Source organism: Bos grunniens, chromosome 23, assembly GCF_055505025.1.
Source record: "Bos grunniens cultivar Pamir isolate PY7600 chromosome 23, Bosgru_T2T1.0, whole genome shotgun sequence".
Classification (NCBI taxonomy): Eukaryota; Metazoa; Chordata; class Mammalia; order Artiodactyla; family Bovidae; genus Bos; species Bos grunniens.
Window position 1 is genome coordinate 44,093,978 of NC_141187.1, and position 14,365 is coordinate 44,108,342.

Sequence of the window (14,365 nt, forward strand, 5' to 3'; positions counted from 1 at the left end):
ATGCATAGAAAAATGACATGCCAAAGTTAAACAACACTTTGTTTTTAACTGGGATTTCAAGGGCTAAACTACAATGTACTTCAGTGGCTAGACAGATCCTGTCTCAGTGAGCTCTGCCTAGGATCACAGCAGAGAGAGGCCTGATGTCATCTGTTCTTTTCCCCCAAACATAAGCCTTCACACTGTATCGCTCCAAAGAGAAGAAAGGGCAAGGCAAATTTCCAGAGAGCCAGAAAGTAAGCAAGATCCCCAGCCAAAGCTTGAACAATGCTGGCCTAGGTCTTCAGCCTCAGGCTTTCTTAAGCCAGTCAGGGGTTCACTCCGTGGGGGGAGGAAGAACATCTGAAATTGATAGTAAGAGAGGCATTGCTTCAGAGGAGCTGAACAGAGGACAACCCCATCTTCTAACACAGCCATTACACTCACCACCACATCAGCCAAATGAAAGATCACAAAACGTGACCAAAGACAGCAACACCTCCTTCGGGAGGGTGAAGTTCTCTCCCCGCCATCCCCAACCCAAGGAAATTAAAGGGAAAGCCTTGACTTCTTTTTTCTAGAAGCCAAGGATCCAGGGCTCCTTCTAGCTCACCCCACCCAGCCCCACCACATGGCCTCAGATGACGAGTTTTCATTTCACTTCTGCCATAACTTTACCTTGCACTTGGATCGCCATTCTTTGTAATCAGTTCCTTCTGTTGATCAAAACAGGTGACAGGGTTAAGGTTTCCATCTCCACAAAGAATGGAAAAGTGTGTGCAGAAAAGCTGATTGTAAAATTAACCGTAATGCACGCAACATGGTATTGAAATTCTTACACAACTACTCATTCTGTTAGGCAGAAAATGGTCTTAGATCTTGAAAAGTAAAGTCTGCTCTAGTCTATGTATTTGGATCCACACTTGATGTAAAAACACATCTGTCCTTAATCCCTAAAGGCATTGGAAAGATAGATTTGTTTTAATGTAGAGCATCTACTGGTCTTTTTTTCTATACAGCTTTCAGTCATTTCCTTTTATTTTAAAATGCCCTAACCTTCTGTCCAGTGCTTACCCTACTAGCTGCTGTTGGGCTTCCCTGGTGACTCAGAGGTCAAGAATCTGCCCAATGTAGGAACCACAGGAGATGTGGATTCAATCCCTGGGTGGGGAAGATCCCCTGGAGGAGGGCGTGGCAATCCACTCCAGTATTCTTGCCTGGAGAACCCCATGGACAGAGGAGTGTGGTGGGCTACAGTCCATAGGGTCGCAATTTCCTTTCACTTTAAAGCCCCCTACCCTTCTTCCTGGTACTTACTCTGTTAGAGTTCCCCAGAAAAAAATGTTTTTTACTAACTCCATCAGACTCAATTCATAGAGCTATGATGACTTACTGTCTTCTCTTTTTCTGATTCTTGAGTTTTAACCCTAATGTATTTGAATACTTTAATGCCAGTGGAGAAAGGTGAAGAGCTGATTCAAACGATCAGTCCTTTGTATTTATGCCTCCACACAATTTGGGGCTTTTCTTTCAGAGTAGATGCCTTTTTTTTGGCCATGCCCAGCAACATGTTACATCTTAGTTACCCAACTAAAGATTGAACCTGCACCCCAAGGATTGAAGGCTCAGAGTCATAACCACTGGGCCACCAGAGAAGTCCCCAGAGTAGATGCTTCTTGAGACAGGGATAATTTCTGGGGCTTTGGTTGGAATCACCTCGTCAAGAGCAGTTCTCTGCACAGAATGAGGATTCAATAAATGTTAACTGACTCGTGGTGACAAAGTAAACAAAGAGGCACTTACAGTTGGTAGACAACACCAACATTTTCTTCTCTTCGCTACCTTTTCTAGACATTGTAACCCTAGTTCTTTAGGTGAGTCTTTCCAGGTTATAGTAGTTACTTCCTAGGAACCTTCCCTTAGGCCATGTATTTCACAGCTTAGATCCTTTCTTCAGATGCAGGAAATTAGTGGACATGTGAAAACACATATGACCCCAATCTGGTTTAAAAAGCCTATTATAATAAGAAACCATTTCTTCTGCTCAATACAACTGCATATTAATTTTGTATTATGTGCAAATATTTAGGTATGGGTCCATGTACACATACATCCATTAAGCAGTCAAATACCTAAATTAAAAATGGCAAGCTGGAAAAAAAATTCAGAGTGCAAAGGTTTGATTGCTTTGAAAATAGCCAATTTAGAAAAGAGTTCAGCCTTTAATTGGCCAAGTTAAATAAGGCACAATTACTACTAACTTGGTCCCCAAAGATTGGCTCTAATCGTGTCGTGTTTAACTTGGCTGGTTAAATTGCAAATAGTGTTCTCCTACCCTGATTTGGTTCATTTACCTAATATAATGCCTTTCTATGGCTGACTTTTTCTTTCCTGACTTAGCTCTTTCTGTGAATGGAAACTCCATGGATTTGGAAATACTGTACCTATTTTTTTTTTTCCCCAGAAGAACAGCAAAAGGTGTGCGGTGGTATTGTTTTTTAAAGAGTTTCTGATACAACTTTCTGAGTATGTAGTTTTACAAATGTCAAAGGTTCATAATATGTGTATGTGTATATATGTCAAAGCTCTTCATATACTTGCTATCTCAAAATATTCTTGCAGATTCTTGTTTTGCTTTATGTTAACAGGTGAGGAAGAAGAATGTTCTTTTATACTTGCTTTATCCTCCTCCGTTACTGAGAGGTGAGTAGTTTAATTTAGACATTTAATGTTCGATTAGCTGGCTCAAGGATTCCACACAGATCCACGAGGGCAGAGTAGGATGGTTAAATATTTATCTCAATTTCTAAGAGCATCGGAATTCAGAGAAGGATAATTTCTTTGTTCAGAATGGTCAGTGTCATGCATAGTGGATTAAAAGGGCATCTCATTTCATATGCGACACCATGGAATGCATCAACCTGAAAAAAAAAAAGACAAATCTTTTTCTCCGGTAGAAGAAAATATATATGTGCGCATTAAGCATTAATTCATTCATTTACTTAAAAACAATAAACATTTAAGGAGTGATAACAATGTGCTCAGTTCTATATTAAGCACTACATGCATGCTAAGTCACTTCAGTTGTGTCCAACTCTTTGGGACCCTATGGACTGTAGCCCACCATGCTCCTCTGTCCATGGGATTCTCCAGGCAAGAATACTGGAGTGAGATGCCATGCCCTCCTCCAGGGGATCTTCCTGACCCAGGGATCAAACCCGTACCTCCTGTGCCTCCCAACTTGCAGGCAGATTCTTTACTGTTGAGCCACCAGGGAAGCCCATATTAAGCACTAGACATGCAGAAACTGGTAAGACACAATCTTTGCCTTTACGAAGCCTGTACATTTTACTGGGTTATTTGCACATAAACAAGTCAGGAATGAAATGGCTTCAGATTCCAAATTTTAGTTCTTTGTGTCTCTATTTAAGGCATAACATTGCTTAGGTTGTCTTCAGCATCGCTCACGCGTGTCATCCAGTTCTGTTTGGCCTCCCTCCTCAGTTGCATCCCTCTCCCGCCTCAGCTTCCACTACTTTCACGGGCACATGAACTCTTAGGAAAGAGTTAGTCTATCCTGTTACAGCAAACCATCTAATAAGACCTCTGTCCCACCTCTCCCATGGTTGTTTGCCTTGCGTGTTTAGTCGCTCAGTAGTATCCGACTCTTTGCGACCCCATGGACTGTAGTCCAGGCTCCTCTGTCTGTGGGATTCTCCAGGCCAGAATACTGGAGTGGGCTGCCATGCCCTCCTCCAGGGGATCTTCCTGACCCAGGGATGGAACCCAGGTCTCCCACATTGCAGGCGAATTCTTTACCATCTGAGCCACCAGAGACAACAAAACCATATGCTTATGAAAAAGAGAAAATTTTCAGATACCTTCAGGTATATTATTTACCAAAGAATAAACTAGACACACCAAGGCATTTTTATCTGAATGTGCAGCTTCAATCCTAACACTTTCCACATTTTCTTTTCTGCCAAGTCAGGACGTGCTTTCAGGGCAAAAAGTGTGTTGGGGGTGTGGGAGGATGGAGGCAGAATGTTCACAATCCAGGTCTACAGATGGGCAGAGGGATGGTCCAGTTTCTACATTTACTATCAAAAGTAATATCCTGATGTGGCTTTATCTGACATGCTCTTTCTGAAAGATCCAGGCTTAGAGCCTCAACTAATAAATTCTCTGCATCAACATATCACTCGGTTGTAAAGTCTGGATTTTCAGCAACACATAAATGATGAAATGAATCTGTACATAAAATGTCTGTTAGCCTTGTTGATCATTCAACGCACAAGTAAGTGAATGAACAAATAAAAACTCACCACTATGGAATGTAATGGATTCTGTGAACTAAAAAGCCCAGAGTTACAGAAGTCTCGGTAATATACACCCTATATCATAAAGAATAATTTAGAATTAAAATAGAATATTTTCTTCTGGGACTCAAGAGAAGGTGTCTATGGGTTATGCTGATACATGTGATAGGAACACTTGACCCACAGACGTTTCTGTTGTTTTTTAAACAAAGTCTTACCCATAGGTGAGTAGGCAAAGAAGGAACCAATCTTGTCAAAGTTAGAGGATGTCCCGCCCCCATCCACACACGTGCATATGAGTAATACACGTGCACAGACGCCCAGGAGCACACATCTGCAATGTGACCCTTGAAGAGTCTTCACAGAAGACTCAGAACATCTCTGCTTACATTTACCCTGATAGAGCCCGAAGCAGTAATAGCTGGGCTTGGCTTGGTGCCTAAACTGTAAATTTGTAATTAGTTCCAGGAAAAAAAAAATGACACTCAAATCAAGAATGAGCTTGGGAGAGAGAGAGGAATCTGATTTGGAATGTCTGCATATACTTATGAAATCATCTGTGAGATACAGGGAACCTTGAGTCCCAGGTTTTAGCTATGGCTACTAACTAATCAGATTACCTTGAATAAGTTACTTAAGCTCTCTGCCCTCCAGTTTTCTCCTATTTGTAATGAAGAATTGTAGTAAAATAATTTGTCTACCATCCATCATGCAGATGCTGTGTGCTCCCATATGTAGAAAAATACATTCCAAAGACAAATACTAGGGTGCCTAAAAATTCTTTCCCATGAACATTCAGTTTATTGGGCCATAAATAAAAGAAGAAAACAAGATTATTCTGCTAAATACAGCCTGTCATTTTGAATGACCCTGACCCATCTTTCATCAAGCAGTCCCTTCTGATGGTGGAACTAATTCTTGGATTTACAAAGAACAGACAACATGATGCTTCAGTACCATCAAATGTCTTAAGTCACAATGTAGAAGAGGGAGCCAGGAGTGGAACTAACTGCAGTCCAATGCTGCAAGGTTTGGCCAATCATTCTATGCCTGAGAACTGATCCCATCCTTTTTCTGGATTTCCAAGTGAGTCAACCATACAGCATGAGCTAAGGTATTGTTGAGGAGGAACATACCACCAGGTGGCCCAAAGCCAGGCAGTGATAATTTAGGTCTCCCTGCACACGCTCAAACATTCATCACAGAATGCTGTGCAACACTGTCATGCACAGACTCCTCAGAAAGGCCATGAAACCTCCTTAGTTACCTTCTATCTGGACTGGTTTTGCCTGACCCCTTTTGGGACTCTTCATCTCTTATGCCCCTCTTTGTGTGGCTCCTGCCTTTCTTTCCTTTTTTTCCCTCCCCCTCTGTTTTTGGCCATGCATCATGCTGGACATTAGTTCATCCAACCAGGGATTGGACCTGCGCCTTCTGCAGTGAAAGCATGGAATCTGGATCACCAGGGAAATCCAGGCTGCTGCCTTTTCACTCACAGTGAAAAAAGTTCAAAAATTATAATTCTGTCATCCCAGAAAATATCAACTCTATATTGCAAATGCAAATGAAGTCCATATTAAAAACACAGTCAACAGGCATGTTGAAACATGCTTCGAGGTAAGTTCAAGTTTGTTCATATACAATTGGACTCATTCTCAACTAGACCATCCCTTTTGGGAAAGATCTTTGGGAATATTCTATTATAACAGTTCTGGTCCTATTAACTTCTGGAATTATTTGGAAATCAGCCCTTCTTAATTAGCTTGGCTAATTGAAAATTTTATATATAAGATTAAGACTATTTCACCTTGACATTAGTTTTTATACATTGTGTGGGTTCAAGTGAATAATCAGGGCAGTTCACAGAATTTAAGATCATGTTCAATATGAAGAAAGAAGAAAAACACAGGGCTTTCTTTCCTTAAAGCGAGAGTGAGATCAGTCATTCATTTATTCAACATTTTATCTAGCAACTGTGTGTCAGACAGAGATATCACTTTGCCGACAAAGGTCCGCACAGTCAAAGGTATGGTTTTTCCAGTAGTCATGTACGAATGTGAGAGGTGGATCATAAAGAAGGCTGAGTGCTGAAGAATTGATGCTTTTGAATTGTTGTGCTGGAAAAGACTCATGAGAGTTCCTTGGACTGTAACAGATCAAACCAGTCAATCAATCCTAAAGGAAATCAACCCTGAATATTCACTGGAAGGACTGATGCTGAAGCTGACACTCCAATACTTTGGCCACCTGATGTGAGGAGCCGACTCATTAGAAAAGACCCTGATCCTGGGAACGATTGAAGGCAAAAGGAGAAGCGGGTGGCAGAGGTTGAAATGGTTAGATAGAATCACCAACTCAATGGACGTGAATTTGAGCAAACTCTAGGAGATAGTGGAGGACAGAGGAGCCTGGTGTGCTGCAGTCCATGGGGTCATAAAGATTCAGACTTGACTCAGTGATTGAACAATAATGTGTCAGGCATCATTCTAGGCACCTACTAGTCAGAAAGGAGTAAAGCAGTCTTACTCCTGCAAATCTTCTTTATAAGGATGCTTTGGGGATGTTCAACATATTGTAGAAAAATATACATCTGTGATGTTATATTTAGTCATGCCTTCTGTAGGTTTAGTGCCATTGCAACTGTATGTAATGGAAGCAAGAACTCTTGATATGTTATCAGAAATTAGTAATACAACAAAAACAAACCAAAAATACTAGAGGTGGAAAAATTGCCTAGATTTAATAAATTCCTATAATATTAGTTATTTTTACACTGCAAATTTTCTCCTGAACTTACTTTTGTGTGACAATGAAATGTTATGTAAGCCTCCATTTTTCCATCAGTAAAACTGAAGAAAGATATTGCTATTCTACCTTGAAATTAAGCAGCATTTATAACTATTGTCTTTTCTTTGTGCTAAGTTGCTTCATTTGTGTCCGTCTCTGTGACCCTATGGACTGTAGCCCACCAGGCTCCTCTGTCCATGGGATTCTCCACGCAAGAATACTGGGGTGGGTTGCCAAGCCCTCCTCCAGGGGATCTTCCTGACCCAGAGACTGAGCCTAGGTCTCTTATATCTCCTGCACTGGCAGGCAGGTTCTTTACCACTGGCGCCACCTGGGAAGCCTCTCTTCTTCTTTAGGACAGGCTAAATTTGTGAGAGCAGAGACCATGTCTGTCTGTTCCCCCATCTTCTCCCAAGTTAGAAAGCCTATGAGGCATTCAGAAACACGCACTGAAAGACAGTACACATTTGCTAAAGATCATTGTGAGGGTGACATGAGAAGACACACAACAGATTATCTGAACACTGTGAAGTATTTTTAAGTTAAACTCACTTTGTCCCCTACTTTCATGATATTCTTTTGATATTGATATTATTGCAGTTTGGATAAAAGTTTAACTTCTCTTTGCAGATAACCAAGATGCTTACCAGGAAAACCTTGGTCCCAAACTTTGAGAACAAAATCAAGTTCACTAGCCAGATACGTTAGCAGTTTTCCAGTTTTGCTGAGATGAGATGACCTGTCATTCCCCAGGCATTTTAAAACAAGGTTTCAAAGTGAGACTTCATCCTAGTCTCTGCAAGCATCTTCTTCCATCGCCACAAGATAGGATTCTATGATGTCCAGTGGTTAAGAGGCCCACCCCAGTAGTTTTCTGAGTCAGGCTCTGAAACAACCTGTGATGAATGTCCAGGATGGAGAACCATAGCAACACAAATCAAGAAACGATCTGGACCATGATCTGAGAGCACATCGCACTAAGTCATGTCACATTCATCATCCGTCCATCACACCCTGCTACTCCTTAGGAGGAACCCAGTTCTCTCCTGGCATTTCTTCGCCCAAGTCCATTGCAGTTAGCTTCCTCCAAGTGGAAGTCCGTCACCACCGCTAATCCCCACCCATCCTCAGGGCAGAGGACCCTGCTAGGTATACACTCACAGCTCTAAGTGAGCTCAGCATCTCAAAGAAAAGCATTTTCTTGAAAGATCCCTTCAAAACAACAGTCCTCATAAATTTCCTGTGTCATCTCTGGCCCCTTGGTGTCTCTGTCTACTTTCTAATGTAGACGCATGTGGTATGTGAGCCTCTCACGGCTGTTATTGACCAAGCCACCACCAGCCATAGGCTTTGCCTCATGACTTCGCTGGTTCCCCAACTCCACCAGCCCTCCAGTTCCCTTCGGTGCCTCCCAATTCCATCTGCACTCAAACCTCGTCCAGACGGTGACTCGCTGAAGCTCCCATCATGGGTATCTGAGGGCGGGCTCCTGGTGGCTCCACATCACTGCCCAAATCAGTCCACGTAGAACAGCAGCGTGATGACCATGCCACCTGGCATCATGTCTGAAGTGTTCCATTTATTTCCCTTCAGGGACATCAATGTATTTTTCTTGCCTTCAATGAATGCCCTATTGAAAATCCTAAGGAGAGGCAGCTCACTGTAGAAGACATTTACCATCAGCACATAAGTTCCAAGGTTTTACGATGTGTCTGACAGAACCAGACACAGGTTCCTTACACTGGGTACTCATAATTTCCAGGAAAACCCCCATTGTTCTGCTCACACCTGGAGCCCTGCTAAGTGGCCTGACTGGTGACTGTACCCAGATGTACATTGAAGTGTTGCTGGTTAGTTTCCTTCTCTCTTGCTGGAGGTGAGGGATTTGCTGAAAGAGTCAACCCACCCCAGTATTCTTGTCTGGAGAATTCCATGGACAGAGGAGTCTGGCGGGGTGGGGGTCACAAGAGTTAGACATGATTGAGTGACTAACACTTTTGCTTTCTTTCACTTTTCATGATTCCCCAGAGGAGCAACAATAAAGATACAAAATTTGGGTGCTAAGTCACATAAGGTTGAGATGGGCTCCCAGAGAAGTCGTGTGTAGGGAGCCATTCTGTATGTGTGTGTGTGTGTGTGTGTGTGTGTGTGTACACACGCATGCATAGGGGGAAGTGATGGTTTAGTAGCTAAATTGTGTCTGACTCTTGTGACCCTATGGACTGTACCCCACCAGGCTCCTCTGTTCATGGGATTTTCCAGGCAAGAATACTGGAGTGGGGTGCCATTTCCTTCTTCAGGGGATTTTCCTGACCAGGGGTTGAACCTGAGTCTCCTGTGTCTCCTGCATTGTAGGCAGATTCTTTATCATTGAGCCACCATGGAAGCCCTGTGTCAGGGGCAGGGGATATGGTAAATTCTAGTAGAGAAGGATGAATTATTTTGAAGTGCCAGGAAACCCAAGAGAATATGTATCTGATAGTAATGATGAGGAGGAAAAGCTCTTAAAGACATTCCTGGAAAGGAAGGAAAAGCTAAGCTGTCCCCCCCACTTCTCTCTCACCTCCTCCCTTCACTGTTATACTCAGGTCCTAGGTGGCTGGAAGCAGAGTTCCTCCTCCCATCCAGCTGCCCAGGGCAGCCCCAGGTCACCACGGGGCCTGGAAGATGCCGGGACCACACCGGGCTTCCTGATGGGCACCGAGGGGAGACCCACTGGGTCATTCACAGCCTGGGACAAGGGCAGGGCTGACAAATGCCAAGCAGCTGCAAGAGGAACCTGGGAAAGGAATGGAGTAAACTTCAGGAGAAAGTTAAAACTGACACTTTGCTGGCACAAAATGACATTTTATCAGCTATTGGGAAAATGGGCCACAACAGCTTGGTCCTAAGGGAGTTGAGTGGTATTTATTTTTATTTTTAAATAATTCCAGACTTAGAAAAAAGTTGAAATAGAACAAAAAATTCCCATGACAGCTTCACCCAGATTCCCCAAATGTTAATAGTTTGCCTTGACCACGTTTGCTGTGGCATTCTCTCTGCACGGATGGATACACAGATGTATAGGTACAGATATACAGATATATGTGTGCATACACATATCATTTTCTTTCTGAACTAAGAGGTGGTTATTGTGTCCTTTTGCCCCCATCATTCAGATAACATTATCTAGTTGATAAATTTTACCCTAATAATGTCCTTCGCAGCAAAATAATTTTTTTTCTGGTTCAGGTTTCAGTCCAGGATCATGTGCTATATTTAATTATCTTGTCTCTTTTGTATCCTTTAAACTAGAATTTGTCGTTGTTCAACTGCTAAGTAATGTCCAACTTTTTGCGACCCCATGGACTGCAGCACACCAGCTTCCCTGTCCATCACCATCTCCCAGAGTTTGCTCGGACTCTTGTCCACTGAGTCAGTGATGGCATCCAACCCTCATCCTCCATCTTCCCTTTCTCCTCTTGCCTTCAATCTTTCCCAGCATCAGGGTCTTTTCCAATGAGTCAGCTCTTTGCATCAGGTGGCCCACAGCTGCCCAGTCTGAAGTTTTTCATTGTACTGAGAGTGGTGTTAAGAAATAACAACCTCTCCCAGAGACCCAGTATGGTTCAGATGGTTGCTGTGACCAGTGGAAGGAACTTGGATACACAGGAGTTGGATGGTATGCAGGCCGACTTGAAAGCCACAAAGTTCAACTCAACTAATTTTGGTACTCATCCGCCTTTCATAAAAGGCAAGCTGACTGTGAATTGATCACCAAAGGTCAGCGATGGGGGGCCTTCTGCATCCTAGACTCTAGAACTCTCATCACGTGGCTTCCTTCTCACCCTCCCCGGCCTCTCTCCTTGATCTGCCTCCTGCTCAGTCCCTTCCTTCGCATCAACCTCTTGTATTTTATTACTTTTCTCTTACTCATCTGCTTGGACCTTCAGCACCCAAGGGCATAACCTTATCCAAGAGACCAGATCTCATATCTGAAGCCTTTACTCACTGAATTCTTCTGAGAACTGAGTGTATAAGGCCATGGTCACTTGTGGGTTATGATTCGGAAAGATCTTGTATTGGTCAAAACTCTTTGCCAGCAACAGAAATCAACTCATCTAGTTTAAATACAAAAAGACATTTACTATAAATACAAAGAAGCATCAGAACAAACCCAAGAGCAGAAATGTCAACAGATCTTGGGGAGAGTTTAATTCAGACTGAAGTGCGGCCCAGATCCTGTTTTCATTTCTGTCCCTGTTCTGACATCAGCCCCATTATCATCTCTCCTCTCTGCAGACTGACTTGTCCTGCATTCCTGGTCCAAGCTGGAGAATCCTGCTACTCCTTTAGAGCCAGAGTTTATAGTAATGGTGGCAGCTAAAGTCCATAAAAAGAGGAATCTTTGTGTGTTAGGCAAATATCCCAATAGATAGCCCCAGGCTTATTACTCCAAACTTTCCCTTATTTTGTAAGTTCCACTATTAATAATTCTTTCCTTTTTTTTTGTTAGAAATCCTTCTTTAGGCATATTAGTAATTAAACAATTTAACAGTAAATTGTGGGGAAAAAAAGAAAAAAATCCACGTATAATCTACCGCCTAGTGACAGTTTTATAAATACTCAGTTTACATTCTTCTGTCCTCATTTCTATGTGTGTGTGTCTGTATATGTTTATTAACTACATGGGTACAATATTATACATGTACTGTTTCATAACTTGTTTTTCTCACCTAATTATCAGCGCATTATCTTGCCATTAGCCTTTATTCTAAAATACAATTTTGGATAGTCATACGGTCTTCCTTCCTATGGCTGGGCTATAATTTAATCAATTCTTTATTTATTAGACACTGAATGTCCCTTCAGTCCATAAGCCAACCGAGAAATTAATGGCCTTTGCTCCACAGCATTGATGTGGCTTTGGCTCTATTCCTCAGGTCAACATTTGTCAGCCTGGAGGGGACCCAGGATCCAACCTCAGCCAGGAAGAATCGCTCTCCGAGGAACGTGGAATCGGGACCTATAGCTTCTCAGTTTTTTGTGTTGTTATGCACATTTTTTATGGCTGAGGGGTGGCCATAACTCCCCATGAGGAAGGAGAGGCAGAAGTAAACAGTTGACTAAGACACAGATGAAAAAGCAGGGACGGGAGGCAGAAGGAGAGTGATTTCACAGGTTTTCTGTGATTTTTCATTCCCGGGCTCCTACAGTGGGTTGATTAGTGTTGTCTTTTTAAAATTCATATCCACTTGGAACCTCAAAATACAGCCTCACAAGAAAGTCTTTGCGAATGTAATTAAGGATCTCTAGATGAAATATTTTTGATTTAAGGTGGGCACTCAATCCAATAAGGGGTGTCCTTATAAGAGGAGGTGGAGCCCAGGGACAGAGGAGAAAGCCATGTGAAGACAGAGGGCAGATTAGAGTTACGCTGCCATAAGCCAAGGGGCACCTACCCCTTGGGGCCACCAAGCTGGAAAGGCAAGAATGATTCTGCACTAGAGCCTCTGAAGGGAGTGAGGCCCTGCTTACACCTTGGTTTCAGACTTTGGGTCCCAGAGCTGTGAGAGTTTTAAGCCTTATGGTTTGTGGGTACTTTGCTATGAAAGCCAGAAGAAACTAATACCAGACTTTCCTGAGGACCAACTGAATTACTGGTCTTTGGCTCAGGCAAGTGGGGGTCCCTGTCTTGAATCTCTTTTTAAATTTTTATTTAGTTATTTATTTATTTTGGCTGCACTGGGTCTTCATTGCTGTGTGGGCTTTTCTCTAGTTGTGGCGAGCAGGCACTCCTCTCTAATTGCAGTGCACGGGCACCTCATTGCAGTGACTTCTGTTGCAGAGCACGGGCTCTACAGCATGCGGGCTCCTGGAGTTGCAGCATGCAGGATATTCCCAGATCAGAGACTGAACCTGAGTCTCCCGCACTGGCATGTGGATCCTTTACCACTGAGCCACTGCTAGCTAGAAACTCCCCTAGCTTCTTTCTAGGGAAGCCCAGGAAGCTCCTGTCTGGAGCCCCTTGCCTTGGAGCCCCCATGTGAGGATCCTTGCTGCGCCCTCCTTCTAGTCAAGCTCTCCCCATGAGGGCTAAAGGATGTGTCCATTTGAAACCCAAACTTCCTTCTTTTAACCAAACTCCAGAAAAGCAAGGTCCCTAAACTTCCAGCCCAAATGGCCCAAGCCCACTTGTGGGCTGATGTGAAGCTAAAATTCCAATACTTTGGCCACCTGATGCGAGGAACTGACTCATCTGAAAAGACCCTGATGCTGGGAAAGATTGAAGGCGCGAGGAGAAGGGGACGACAGAAGATGAGATTGTTGGATGGCTTCATCGACTCAATGGACATGAGTTTAATAAACTCTGGGAGTTGGTGATGGACAGGGAGGCCTGGCATGCTGAAGTCTGTGGGATTGCAAAGAGTCAGACACGACTGAGTGTCTGAACTGATTCACTGACTGTGGACCCCACCCTGGGTCCATCCTTTAAAGCCATTTCACCTTGCTGGCACACATACTCCTAGATCAAAAGACAAGGCTAGGGGAGTTCTTTGTGGGGAGGAGGGTGGACCTGAATGGGTGGGCTGGTGAGTCCGCACGTGTGATGGTCAGCAGGATCCTGTAGACCAGGAGGTGAACAGAGGTCAGGGCCAGGGGTAAGGGGGCCTGGGATGAGAGTTTGGCTCTCCATGTGCTGAATTTTCTGGCATAAAACTCTGAGAAGTCTGGTTCCCCAGACTGTTGTGAAGGTATATTTGTCAAAGTAGGAAAACAGAACATTCTATTTAACAGTGTAAACATTATATGCACAGCTTGGTTATAACGTTTAAATACTGAGAGAACTGGAATGGGGACCTGCGTTTGTCCTCTTGCCCTAAGCTACAGATGTCAAAGGCAGGGCTGCCCAGATGTGTTCCTAAACTCACTTCCATGGGACACATTTATCTTTATATCATCAAACTTCCTCCTTTGCTTAGGCTGGCTGGTCTTGGCTTCTGCCTCTTGCCTCAGTAGAATCTCAGTGCCACAAAAATAGTGCACTATTGAAAAATAGTGCACTCTATTTTTTCAAAACTTACTTTCAGTTTGTGGCCATTATAAATTACACTGCAGTGAATCCAAATGCATACCTTTTTTTGTGCTTTTCCCCAATTTGTTCATTAAGATAAAGTTCTAGAAAAGGAATGGCTACAGCAAGGGGTGTAGAGATTAAGACTTTAATACACAAAATTCTTCCTTACAGGCAGCGTAAAACGAGGACGTCGCTTCTTCCTTCTCCCGCCCTGCCAGTGATT

The 14,365-nt window shown here is 43.2% G+C and overlaps 1 long non-coding RNA gene across 3 annotated transcripts in view; it reads right to left on the bottom strand.

The window, feature by feature from the left end:
• Positions 1–2,460: 2,460 nt before the first annotated feature.
• Positions 2,461–14,365, bottom strand: part of LOC147347727 (uncharacterized) — a 114,831-nt gene continuing 102,926 nt past the window's right edge. For 2 of the 3 annotated variants that reach the window (XR_015152525.1, XR_015152527.1), the window contains one exon: positions 2,461–2,900. This is a non-coding gene — a long non-coding RNA (uncharacterized LOC147347727). Of the gene's footprint in view, positions 2,901–3,594; positions 3,802–14,365 lie in introns of all 3 variants that reach the window. The other variant, XR_015152528.1, reaches the window with a different exon arrangement.